Here is a 12,981-nt window from a genome sequence, read left to right on the forward strand (position 1 = left end):
AGCCCAACATGCGACACGGTCCCGATCACCCCCAACTGGGCACCACTACTGATCATCAGGAAAAGAAACATAGTAACGTTGAGAGTCTTCGTCGAACTCCCACTTGAGCTCAAACGCGTCACCTGGAGCGGAATCATCGGGCCCTGCATCTGGTGTAATAGTAATCTGTGAGCCACAGGGACTCAGCAATCTCGCACCCTCGCGATCAAGACTATTTAAGCTTATAGGTAAGGCAAGGTAAAAAATATATGTGGAGCTGCAGCAAGCGACTAGCAAATATAGTGGCTAACTTATTCGCAAAAGAGAGAGCGAGAAGAGGAGGCAAAGCGCGAGCGAGAAACTAGAGAACAACCTGCGCAAACATTACTCCAACACCGTGTTCACTTCTCGGACTCCGCCGAGAAGATACCATCATGGTAACTCACACTGTTGATTCATTTTAGTTAAGTTAAGGTTCAAGTTATCTACAACCGGACATTAACAAATTCCCATCTGCCCCTAACCGCGGGCATGGCTTTCGAAAGTTCAAATCCCTGCAGGGGAGTCCCAACTTAGCCCATGACAAGCTCTCACGGTCAACGAAGGAATAGACCTCCTCCCAAGACGTTCCGATCAGACTCGGCATCTCGGTTCTTCAAGACACTTCGACAGGTTAAAACAAGACCAGCAACACCGCCCGAATGTGCCGACAAATCCCGATAGGAGCTGCACATATCTCTTTCTCAGGGCACACTCAGATTGTCCTAGGTACGGGTAGGCCAGCCCAGAGTTGCCCCTGGTGGCCACCGGCAGCTGACAGGTGGACCAACACTCATAGGAGCACTGGCCCGGGGGGGTTTAAAATAAGATGACCCTCGGGCTCCGGAAACCCAAGGGAAAAAGAGGCTAGGTGGCAAATGGTAAAACCAAGGTTGGGCATTGCTGGAAAAGCTTTAATCAAAGCGAACTATCAAGGGGTTCCCATTATAACCCAACCGCGTAAGGAACGCAAAATCCGGGAACATAACACCGATATGACGGAAACTAGGGCGGCAAGAGTGGAATAAAACACTAGGCGAGAGGCCGAGCCTTCCAACCTTTACCAAGTATATAGATGCATTAAGATAACATGGAAATATTATGATATCCCAACAAGTAAAATAATGTTCCAACAAGGAACGGCCTCAAATCTTCACCTGCAACTAGCAACGCTGTAAGAGGGGCTGAGCAAAGCGGTAACATAGTCAATCAATGGTTTGCTAGGACATGGTGGGTTAGAGGTTTGACATGGCAATATTGAGAGGCTTGAAAGCAAGTGGTAGGCATCGTAGCATTGGCATAGCAAAAGAGCGAGCATCTAGCAAAGCAAAGATAGTAGTGATTTCAAGGGTATGATCATCTAGCCTGCACAGTTGTCAGAGTTGACTGGAACCTGGAAAGCAAACCCAACAGGCTCCTTGTTAGCGAACTCGTCTCCCGGCTCTACCCAAACAAGATAAACAAGCAACAAGGACACAATCAACCACGTGCAAGGCTGGAACAATATGATGCAAGGATGGTATGCTATGCGGGATGCGATGCGGGATGCATATGCAAGATGTGCCAGGGAATGCATGAACCTGGCCTCAACTTGGAAATCCAAGTGTGCCACTGGAAAGATGAGATGAAATCGCTTGAAAACGATATAAAGAACGTCGGAATTGGAGCTACGGTTTGGAAATGGCAAGCAATTCGAATATGACACCGGTCTGCGATTTACAGCAAATAGCCATCTAAATGCGACAAGATGAACATGCTACAGCACCCAAACATGACAACAAAATACATGGCAGGGATGCATTCATGATTCTTATCAAAAGTCTAGCACTGAGCTACGGCCAATTCATCCATTAACAGGTTCAAACAAGCATGGCAAAAATGCATATGGCAAACAGATTTTAGACTTAGTGAAATCAACACTTGTCTGGAATTTCAGATCAGATAGCACTCTTCGGAGCAACAAAACTATATGCTACAGGACCTGAACATGGCAAAGTAAAGGATGGCATGGAGCTACTCAAAGAGATTAACAAAAGTCCCTTAGTGACCTAGAGCCAAAAGGAATCAGAAAATACAATTGCAAGCATGTGAACATAGCAAAAACATAATCAGTTCTCAGACTTAGTGAAAACTGGAGCATGCTGAAAACAGATATCAAGTAGGCATGTTTACGAGCTCGATGCACTCACTACGGAGAAAGTCATGATAATCTAATCTTACACCCAATAAGAACTCACAAAATGCAAGCTAGACAAAGCAAGAACAATAGCATAGCATGCGCAGATCAACTACAACATCATCGGCAAAATTGCAAACAAGTTGACAATCTGCTCAGATTCACAAAGTAGCAAAAGTAGAGCTCGATTGACTCAAGTTAGGGTGCTCCATAATTGCAAACAAAGACATGGATGGATATAGCACTACAAGATTAACAAAACATCCTTACTGATCATCCTCAAAAGAGGCACGGATCACTAGGAAACAACATGAACATATGGCCATATGAGATAAACAGCTCAAGGACTTAGTGGAATTGCTTAGTCCCTGAAATCAGAATTACCAAGTGCCTCACTTGGCAAGCTTGTGCTAGTCACCACACACATCACAAAAATACATGGGTTGCACCTCTGGAAAGATGGCAAAACCCTTAACAAAACATATGTAGAACTCATGGGCATATCATGCACACAATAATCATGGCAAAAATGACAAAAAGCTAAATGGAGCAGCAGATCTGACAAATATCTCAAGTAGCCCTCTTCTAACAGCATTTCGGGCATCAAGATGAACTCAAATGAAAATGATGCAATGGAATGAAATGATGTACTCTCTGAGATGAACATTTTGATACACTATATGCCAAAAATGGAGCTACGGATGCAAAGTTACGAGGCCATAAACAGGAGCATATGGATCTGTGGAAACAGGGACTTAGAAGAAAAAAAACACCTCCGGATCTAGGGTTTGACCCGAGCACACAAAACGAGGCGGTGGCGCTGCTCGCCGGAGTTCGAAGACGGCGGCCGGCGAGGTCGAGGTCGCCGGATCCGGTCGCTCATCGACCGGATCTGGCCGGAGGAGGGAGGGGACGGCGAGGCGGCGGCGGAGGGCGGCGAGGCGGCGGCGGCCGGCGACGAGCTCGGGCAGCGCGCGGATGCGGCGGCGCCAGCGAGGGCGCGTGGTGGCGGCGGCGATGGCGCGCGGTGGCGGCGGGAGCAGCGCGGGCGGCGCTCGGGCGGCGGGGAGGCGGGCGAAGCGGCGGTGGAGACTCGGGCCGGGAGGGCCGCGGTCGGGCCCCGCGGGCCGGCGCGGTGGGAGGCGGCGGCGCGCCACGTGGCGATCGCTGAGAGGGCGCGGGCGGCGGCGGACGTTGTCCGGGGCCGACGGACACGTCCGGCGCGCGGAGAGGAGCGGGGAGCTAGGGTTAGGGTCGACTTGATCCGAAATTTTTGGGGAGGAGGCTATATTTATAGGTAGAGGGAGTTAGAAGAGTCCAAATGAGGTACGGTTTTTGGCCAGGCGATTGTGATCGAACGCTCTAGATGATGGAGCAGGTTTAGGTGGGTTTTTGGGCCAAATTGGAAGGGTGTTGGGATGCAACACACACGAGGCCTTCTCAGTCCCTCGGTTAACCGTTGGAGTATCAAACGAAGTCCAAATGATACGAAACTTGACAGGCGGTCTACCGGTAGTAAACCAAGACCGCTTGGCAAGTCTCGGTCCAATCCGGAAATGTTTAATCCCCACACACGAAAGAAAGCTAGAAATGACCACCGGAGGAGAACGAAGCGCCGGAATGCAAAACGGACAACGGGGAAAATGCTCGAATGCATGAGATGAACACGTATGCAAATGCAATGCACATGATGACATGATATGAGATGCATGACAACGACCACAACACACGGAGACAAAGACCCGAATCCGAGAAAATAAAATAACTTAACGCCGGAAACGGCAAGAGTTGGAGTACAAATTGGGAAAGTTACATCCGGGGTGTTACAGTCTTGCAGCGGCCCTAGGCATTTGCGACGTCGCCCAGGGCAGCATCGCGAGCGGCCTTGGCTTGGTTGGTGGCCCGACTCTCCTCGTCGGAGGATGACACGGCATGGCTTAGCACCGCTCGAACGGAAGCAGCAAAACGGGCCTAGCCAGAGGCCAACTCCAGGCGCCCGGCCACCAGACGAGGGTCCGCGCTCAGGAGATCCCCCCGCGGTTGGCTCAGCTCGTTGGCAACCTGGTCCAGGACAGCAGCGGAGGGAGCAGAAGAGACAAGAACCTGTGGAGCAGGCGGAGAAGATGGCAACGTGGCCACGGCTTGGCAGGAAGGGACCTCTTGAGCCTTGGCCGCCACGGCCGCAGCATCGGGCACAGTCGACTCCAGGTCCAGCGGGGCCACGGGGGCTGACTCCTCGCCGGGGTGCCCCAGTTGGCCTCGCGAGGGCGGTTGGGTCGGAGAGGCGCGGGCCTCGCCGTCCTCTCCCCCAACGGCCGAAGGCGTCTCCCCGGCAGACGGATTCGCCCCAAGCAGGGCCGCAGAAGCCTCCTTCAACCTCTTGGCCGCAGGTGCCGGCCTGCTAAAAGAGCACAAATGTCAAGCCTCAGCGGCAGAAACCAAGCAGAGCACGAATCGAGCACTTATTGGACGTCGTCCGTGGACTCAAGCAACTTCTGGCCATACTTGAAGCCCGAGAGTCTGCAGCGGGGGTCAGCCTTGGAGGGCCCGGAAGCAAAAGGCGCGTCAGAAGAGATGGAGCTGGCCTTGGACCCCCAGGGACCAGAGCAGACCGTGGGGGAACCAGGCTCGACCTGCCCTTCCTCGTGACCGAGGAAGAGCCCTCCCTTCCTCGCCTAGCGCTGGCCTCGTCGTCGTCCGGCATGGAGCGGAGGGCCTGGGACCTGCGTCGAGGGAAGGACTCCCTCCAATCCTCGCCAGTCTCCTCCGAGTCGGACACTTCCTCCTCCGCCTCTTCTTCCCCACTGGAGCTGTCGGAGGACAAGTTCACCGTCGCCAGGACCGCCAGGTCTTCGGGAGCTGCCGCGGGCACCAGCCCCTCGCCGTTGAAGGTGGGCAAGGCGTCCACCACCTGCTCCCAGTCGTCACGGAGGAACAGGGGGGCGGGGGCGTCCACCGGGCTCGCCACATCTCCCCCAACCAAGGAATGGAGGGACGCAGTCAGATCCTCGTCGGTCAGGGCCTCGGAGCTCAGGCGCAGGGCGGCGTCTGCTCCTCCAAGCCTCCACAGTGGGAGCGAGTGCTCCTGGAGCGGAGCCACCCGGTGCTCCAAGAACTCCCTTAGGAGCGTGGCCCCGGTCAGCTTCGCCGCCCCCAAGTTGCTTGGCCTCAGGTCCGCGTTCATCCTCCTCAACACCGCCTTCGCGTGAGGGTCGACAAGCTCCGCGCGGGACCATGCGTCAACGGACTTAGGTTGCCCCGTGGGCAATACCAGACGAGGGTGGAGGCGCCCGACATCCATCATGACCCACTTGCTCCGGTAGCCTTCGATCCTCTTCCCGGGCTTTGAGATGGCGTTGGAGCTGGAGTATGCAATGAAGCTCGCGCATGCGGAGACCTGAGCGCCAGAAACCCGGAGGGAGAAAAAGTGGCGCAGCAAGGCCACCGAGGGCTTCACACCAACATGAGCCTCGCAATAGTAGGCGAAAGTCGCCAGGAGAAGGACAGAGTTGGGGTGGAGATGCAGGGCCTGCAAATTGTATTGGCGGAGAACGGCAAAAAAGAACTCGGAGAAAGGAGGCACCAGACCGGCGACGATGGCGCTCACGAAGAACGGTAGAAGGTGCTCCCCTTGCCCTCAGGCTGGTCGGAGCCGACCTTGAGCACAGTCGCCCCCTCGCTGCCCTGCGCCACCGTCATCAGGCGCGCGAGGGCGAGATTCTTCTCCGACAAATTTGGGGAATCCAGGGCCGGCGAGTACCAAGCATCAGCCGGGGACTTGCGAGTCGCCATGGTGTGTCGGACGCCACTACAAGAAATACGGTCAATTATGACTCCCCATTTTGGTCGTTAATTCGTCATTGCTTTCGTTTATTGACCTTTTTTTGACCAAATTCGGAAGGTCAACAGTTGGCCGTCAAGAACGAACAAACGTGACCTTTTCTGAAATTTTGGTCATGGCCGCCCTTGACCAAAATTTTGGTCGTTAAATCTTTGACCAAAATTATGGTCATTACTAATGAGCCTAGGCCACCTAGGATCTGATGTGGCTGAACCAGCATGGCGCTGGCATGGAAAAAATGATGACATGGATGCCATGTAGGATTAGTCCAAATCAGTTGTTTCAATGGGCTGGGCCCAATAATTTAGCCCATTTTTACATTTACTTTTGGGCCACGGCCTGTTATAGTTCTTGGGCTCAGGCAATGTGCAGTCCATTTATTCAATGCCAGCCCTTCTCTCTAACCAACAAAAATATATGAATCTTTTTCTATCAAAAAAACTATATTGGGCCTTGAGACGAGCAAGCCCACTCATACAATTTAGTATTTTCGCTGTCCAGCCAATAGCCAACAGTAGCTCAAAAAGAAAAAAAATCATTGCACAATTTGGCAGTCAACCAATACAGGAGAATAGAATGATAAATATAATTCTCCTAGATTTCATTAACTTAGGCCCAAAAGTATCATTACGCCACAGTTTTATAAGATGCACCAACCAAAATAACATAGCCAGTAGCTTAGTATCAGTACACCATGTTCATAAGATGCACCAACCAAAACAGAACCTCATCAAACCACAGCCAATCCCTGGTCCATATTGTGATTCACATGTCCAGTCAACCAAAACTCATCAACCCCAGGTCCAAACAACTCAACATCAAAGGTCCCAAAGCCAACATCAACCATGCCGTACTAAACTATTTTACCTTCGAATAGATCCATGAGACGCGCAAATCTAGCATCACTTGCTACAGCCCTAGCATCGGTGGCCTCAACTCTTTGCAGTAACAACTGATACTCTGCGGCGCGTGCAGCTTCGGTCTCCTCTGATTTCTTCTTGACCTCAACAAGCTCCTCTCACATCAACTCAGCGGCTTGCCTCTCCCTCTCAAGCTTGTACTCTAGTTCTTGTACATGAGCATCCAAAGCAGATGCAGACCTGTTGAACTTCTTGGAGCTCGAATCAAGGCCAACATTTTGAAGGAATGTGTTTGAGGGACATTCTTTAGTGAGAATGTCAGCAACAACAGCAGCAACATTCTTTGGTTCTCCACCTTCTGGTACCCCTTGTTCCATAGCTTTTTATATGTCAGCCTGACATTTAAAGAAAGATGTACACATGTCATTGCAGTTGGTTCTGAATGACTAGGAAACTTTATAAGCAAACTATTCAAGAATGTTGACTAAATAATAATCCAGTCTCCATGCTACTAATTAACTAGTAGTTATTTGAAAACTTTGAAGCAGACAAGCAGAATTAATCATTCTTGGGAATCACTTTTTTTGCAAGTTACTATCAACTACATGAAAGAAGCATGGCACCAGGTTTATTAAACAGGTAAGCATACACAACAAACCATTGTTGAAATTTAAATTAGGAAACTAAGTGCACCTTTGTTTAGCTTAAATGGGAACATGGAGCGGAGAAGAATGTAGTACATTTCAGGAGCGCATATGTTGTTTCTTTAGTACAGTATACAGTATTAGAGAATCCACTTCCACAAGTCCTAAACATTTCATTCAGACCGTATATGAAATGACAGAGTTTCTCCACTTCGAAAGCAAGGAAGATAGATGCTTCAGGCAATCACTAGAAAAATAATCAAAGAGCATACAACACTCTCTTAATTACCAGTGTTAAACGACAAAGCAGTACCTGCTGGACTGCAACAAGAACTAAAATTGCCTGAATATTGTCGCATTTCCAGTACCAAAATGAATATGCAATGCAATGAAACAGAGGATTGGGACAAACAAACTATAACAAAACATGAATCATATACTGTACTACTTTGAACAACCCATCTCTATCAAATCTGTCGAGCAGAAGTCATATAATGTAATCAAGTGTAACAAGGATGAGGTAAACAAGCCTCATCAACACAGAAAAGAATAGTAGAAACTTACTATCGCCTTCTTAACTGGCTCAGAGAAACCAGTCTTCTTGCCATTGTGGCACTCCTTGAATAGATCAAACAAAGTCAACTCTTCACCCTTACGAGCCTCTTTCTGAAATTGTTCACGACACAATGGAACAATAAGAAACAATTGAAAGAATCACTGTAGTAGCAAATGAAAACATGAGAGATCCTTACCAAAGCATGCACATGGGAAATGTAGGGGCGAGAACCAGTTTTCTGATGGAACTTAACTTCGAAACGGTTCTCCTTGTTCGACTGACAGGTTTCCTACCATGGAAAAAGATGTATGAGAATTAATGGAGCAACCACAAAGGCCCCTAAAGATTGCAATCCAAGTTGCAGTTCAAAAGGGTATGCAGCCATAATAGCATGCAAATCAATGTTATCATCATCTCTCCAAGTAGCACAACTGATGTTTAGTAAAGGAAGGTAGAGATAAAGACAACATATCTATCTTCAGACATCATGTCTTTTTATTGATCGACTTCCTTGCCTTCTTAGGAACCTTCAAAGCATTATAATAAAAGAGAGACAACTATTAGATCTCATGCAAAAAATGTATTTCCAGAATTAGTCAAAGCACTGAAGCACATATAGCATACAAATAGCCCCCATCCCTCAAAAACAAAAGTAGAATTAGCACCTTATCTTCCTTCTCCACTACAATATCATCAACTTCATCCTCCTCAATGACCTCATCGTCAGGACTCTACTCAGAGCTTGAGCCTTGTTGTGTTATGGCAGAAGCTGAGTCCCCATCGGTGATGACACTACTTTGCTGCATTCGATTTGAGTTCCTAACCATCATACCTAATGCAGCGATGCCAAGTGATTGGAATATGCGGTTGTTCCTCATCAAATTTTTAGCCCTAATCTTCTCGTATTCAGCAGTTGGCGCTTCTTTACATGAACAAAAAATATAATTGTAAGACTGAATGGTTGAAATGCATAGGAGAAGCAAGACAACACAAACAACTGAGCTGCGAGTTTCTTAGCAATCCTAGAATACAAATACAAATCAGGAGCGAAATATTTTTTTTATACAGAGTACATATCAGGAGCGAACTATTTTATTTTGTTTTGCAATCCTAGAAGACGTAAATTTCAGTTACTAGGTTACAAACATTAGCTAGGCACGAAACTATGCAAAGCACAATTCACGTCCATAGAAAACCAAACAGCACACTCAACAAACAAGTTGTATACCTGCGAGTTTCTTGCTCGTTGTCATCTTTGTCATAGTGGATCTCACGGGAATTGGAACTGTGCTAGTCAGCTTGGTTGTTGCCTGGTTTACTTGCCTTGCTTGCTGGACGAGTTAATGGCCTAGGGAGCAGCATAGCAGTTACAAGTTAAAAATATAAAGTGGGCAGATGCTTTGAAAGGTAGATAAATAGTTGCACATATAATAGTATCTAGACACAAGCACTTCACTACTTGTCATCGACATCAGTCACACTGTCACACACAAGCTGTAGGCTACACATTTTTAGCTATTGATAAAGATTGCTTATGTATCATGTCTTTGTATAATATACAAGTATTCAGTTGAGAGCAAGTGCAAAACAAAATACATTTGCAGTTCAAATGTTCAGTTCGTTAAATTTGCAGAAATTAAGTGTAGCAATAGGATTAAATATTTAAATTAACAGCCAGTGCAGAACTGATGTTGATTTGGAATTTTCAATGGGGACTGGCAGAACTAGAGCTGCGTGGTCACGTAATATCATGAGTCTACTATTGCAGAGCTATCTAGACTCCCGCAACGCCACTTTTCTTCAGTAAAAGTAGACTTAGTTGTCCAGAAACTGAATCGGATTTAGTTAAAATGGACCACCTACTTGGATGTGCGATGAACATGAAGTTACCTAGGGGAGGACAGAGAACATAGTCCGCTTGTACTTGGGCACCTCCGTGAGCAGCTTGTCCTGAGAGGTTGGTCGAACGGCACCCTCTTCTGCTTCCTTTCCACCTCTGCAACCTTCACCACGACATAACAAATACAGTGAGAAACGGTGGAGTGTGATGGTGCAGAGAGAGAGAGAGAGAGAGATGTGGTGGTGGAGTGTGCTGCTGGGTTGGGCGAGCCGGAGCGGGGAAGCACAGGCGCCAGAGGCCCGTACCTGGAGAGGTCAAGGTCACGCCGTTGCTCCCGTCGCCCCGCCGGTGGTTGGACCGGCCGCTGCTCGCGTCGCCCCTCCGGTGGCTGGACCGGCCGCTGCTTTCGCCGCACGCCGGTGGCTGGACCGGCCGCTGCTCGCGGCGCCCCGCCGGTGTCTAGATCGGCCGCGGCTCGCGCTCGAGGGGAGGGCAGGGGCGGCTAGGGTTCGTGGGGAGGGCAGGGGCGGCTAGGGTTCGAGGGGATTTGGGGATTTGGGGGACGGGAGCGGCGGTATGGTGTGGTGCGGCTGAATTGGTTTGACGAAAATACCCTCATATCGTGCGGTGCGGGCGTGTGGCGGTGTTCTCTAGTGACAAAAATACCCTCATATGTGGAGCGGGAAAATTTTCGCCAGCAGCGGAAAAGATTTTAGGTGTGGCGGGAGGAGATGTGGAGGTAGAAAACTTAGCACATATTATGTACAAAAAAATAATTAAGTCATTTTTATGGAAATTTGAACTACAACTCCCTTATAGTTTACTTGTTATTTTAAAAAAATATTTTTAGGTACACAAATACCTATTTCATCATAGATATACCAAGAGTTTTGCAAGATTCAATCCCTAAGTATGAACAGTTATTCTGGCATTTTTTGACTGCATTTTGAAACCGACATAACAAATTCAAAAAAAATCAAAACAAAGAACCTTCGCATTATGTAATTATATGTGGCCTAGCTGCCGGGAAAAATGATAAACTTGCAATACGACAATTGTCTCAAAAAGTGTTCTAAAAAATTAGCTATCATGTATGAAGATTCATGAATTACAAGCCAAATGACCGCTGTGATGGAGCATTTGTTTCGGCTAGAGCAAACCAGTCGACAGTGAAACAACATGGCGCCGAGGTCCCCACCCGTAGCCACCGGCGGAGCGACAGATGAAGGCAGGGACCAGCGGCTTCGCCGGCGGAGGGAGGGGGCAATGATTTCTCTTCCTCGTTTGCCTCTCGTGCGGTTGGGGAAGAGAACGAGTCGCCTTCAATATATTTTTCCATGCTCTCCTCATTATTGGTATACTTCATCACATCGCTCATTGTTCCGCCGAGCACTCTCCACAACACCAACAAGCTCCAGCGTGCCTTTCTTTTGGCAGGTTCTGACAAGACCACAGGGGCAAAATGCAAAGTAAACTGGGACCTCGTATGCCGCCCATACGACCGTGCAGGCCTCAGTGTGCTCAACACTGTCAAATTCGTGCGCGCCCTCCAAGATGTGGGTTGGCATGGGCAACCCTTGCGATGAAAAGAATCGGGATTTCTTCTATGCCTCCACTTCTATCACTATTGGGAACAGGGCCAAGACCCCTTTTTGGGAGGCGCCTTGGGTGCATGGCAGGAGACCTATTTATATTGAGCCTCTCATCCATGAGGCTTCCACAAGAAAAAACTGAAAGGTGAGAGAAGCTCTCAACAAGGGATCCTGGATCAACAAAATCAAGATGACCGCCAACTTCTTTATGACACACATTCGTCAATTTGTTGATCTTTGGCTTCTGATCTCGGAATTCTCACTTGAGGAGCACACGGAGGATGAGATTACTTGGAAGCATGCCACTAATGGCCAACACTCCACGACGGCGGCTTACTCCGTGCAATTTCTTGGAATGGTCCACTCTCCTATGGATCACACGGTTTGGAAGGCTTGGGCACCGCCCAAGGTGAAATTGTTTGCTTGGCTGGCCATACAAGATCGAATCTAGACAGCCAATAGGTTGGCCCGGCGTGGATGGCCAAACTGTCAACTCTGCCCCCTATGCAAAAGAGAACAAGAATCTGGCCTACACCTTTTCGTCAAATGTCGATTCACCCTTCGCCTATGGAATTTGGTCAATGAGTAGGTACATTTAGAAGATCTTGACACATTTTACTTGGCACCTTGAGGACTCTTTAAAGGAATGGTGGGTAAATAGATCAAGCAAGAGTACCCCCAACCGGAAAGCCATGGCCTCCCTCGCCATGCTATTGGGATGGACCATTTGGAACGAACAGAACGCCCGGGTCTTTCGACAAAAGAGTATGCCTCCAACGGTTTTGCTCAACAACATCAAGAGTGAAGTCATCCTTTGGGTAACCGCCGGGGCGAAGAAATTGGGTAACATAAAGTAACACTCTTTTGTTTTTTCAGTTACGAGGTGTATTTCGAACTCTATTCCCCCTTAATTAATATAAGAGGCAAATATTTTGCCTCGGTTTCACAAAAATTAATTGGTGGCAATGTCAGTTTGCTTTATGTTGGTTTTCTAATTTCTACATGTTCCTTTCTTACAGACTCTCCTTTTGCAACGTCCGGGTATGTGTACTTAGTTATATATAATTTTCCGAGTTCATATGAATTTATTATGATCTTGGGAGTTTAAATATAATTTAAAGGACACGGCCCCACATGTCATAGCTTTAGTTACCAAGGGAGTTCTTTAGTAAAAAAAGGGGAAATTCTTTAGTATTTTGATTAAGTCAGCTTCTGTTAGCAACACAGTCGGTGGCAGCAAACACGGCCGCGAAACACTAAGCCTGAACCCAATTTTTCGGCTGTTTCTGAACCCAACTGAACCAAAGCCACACAACACTAAGTCTGAACCCACGCATTCTGTGCATTTTCTTCATTTTTAACAAGCCGCGTTACAACAGTCTGAACCCACGCAACACTAAGTCAAAACCAACTGCTTCAATTTTTATCCAATAAAGGTAATATAGATGCAGGTC

At 48.2% G+C, this 12,981-nt stretch overlaps 1 long non-coding RNA gene across 2 annotated transcripts; it reads right to left on the reverse strand.

Annotated features, from left to right (window-relative positions):
* Positions 1-6,657: 6,657 nt before the first annotated feature.
* Positions 6,658-10,528, reverse strand: LOC125550454. 2 transcript variants are annotated; one of them, XR_007301647.1, is made up of 7 exons: positions 10,241-10,528; positions 9,959-10,098; positions 9,324-9,443; positions 8,761-9,017; positions 8,292-8,622; positions 8,104-8,205; positions 6,658-7,290 (listed from the first exon to the last, which is right to left on the reverse strand). It is a non-coding gene; the product is annotated as an uncharacterized LOC125550454 (long non-coding RNA). The 2 variants fall into 2 exon arrangements; XR_007301646.1 differs by having other exon boundaries at positions 9,986-10,098; positions 10,241-10,527.
* Positions 10,529-12,981: the final 2,453 nt, after the last annotated feature.

Source organism: Triticum urartu, chromosome 4, assembly GCF_003073215.2.
Source record: "Triticum urartu cultivar G1812 chromosome 4, Tu2.1, whole genome shotgun sequence".
Classification (NCBI taxonomy): domain Eukaryota; kingdom Viridiplantae; phylum Streptophyta; class Magnoliopsida; order Poales; family Poaceae; genus Triticum; species Triticum urartu.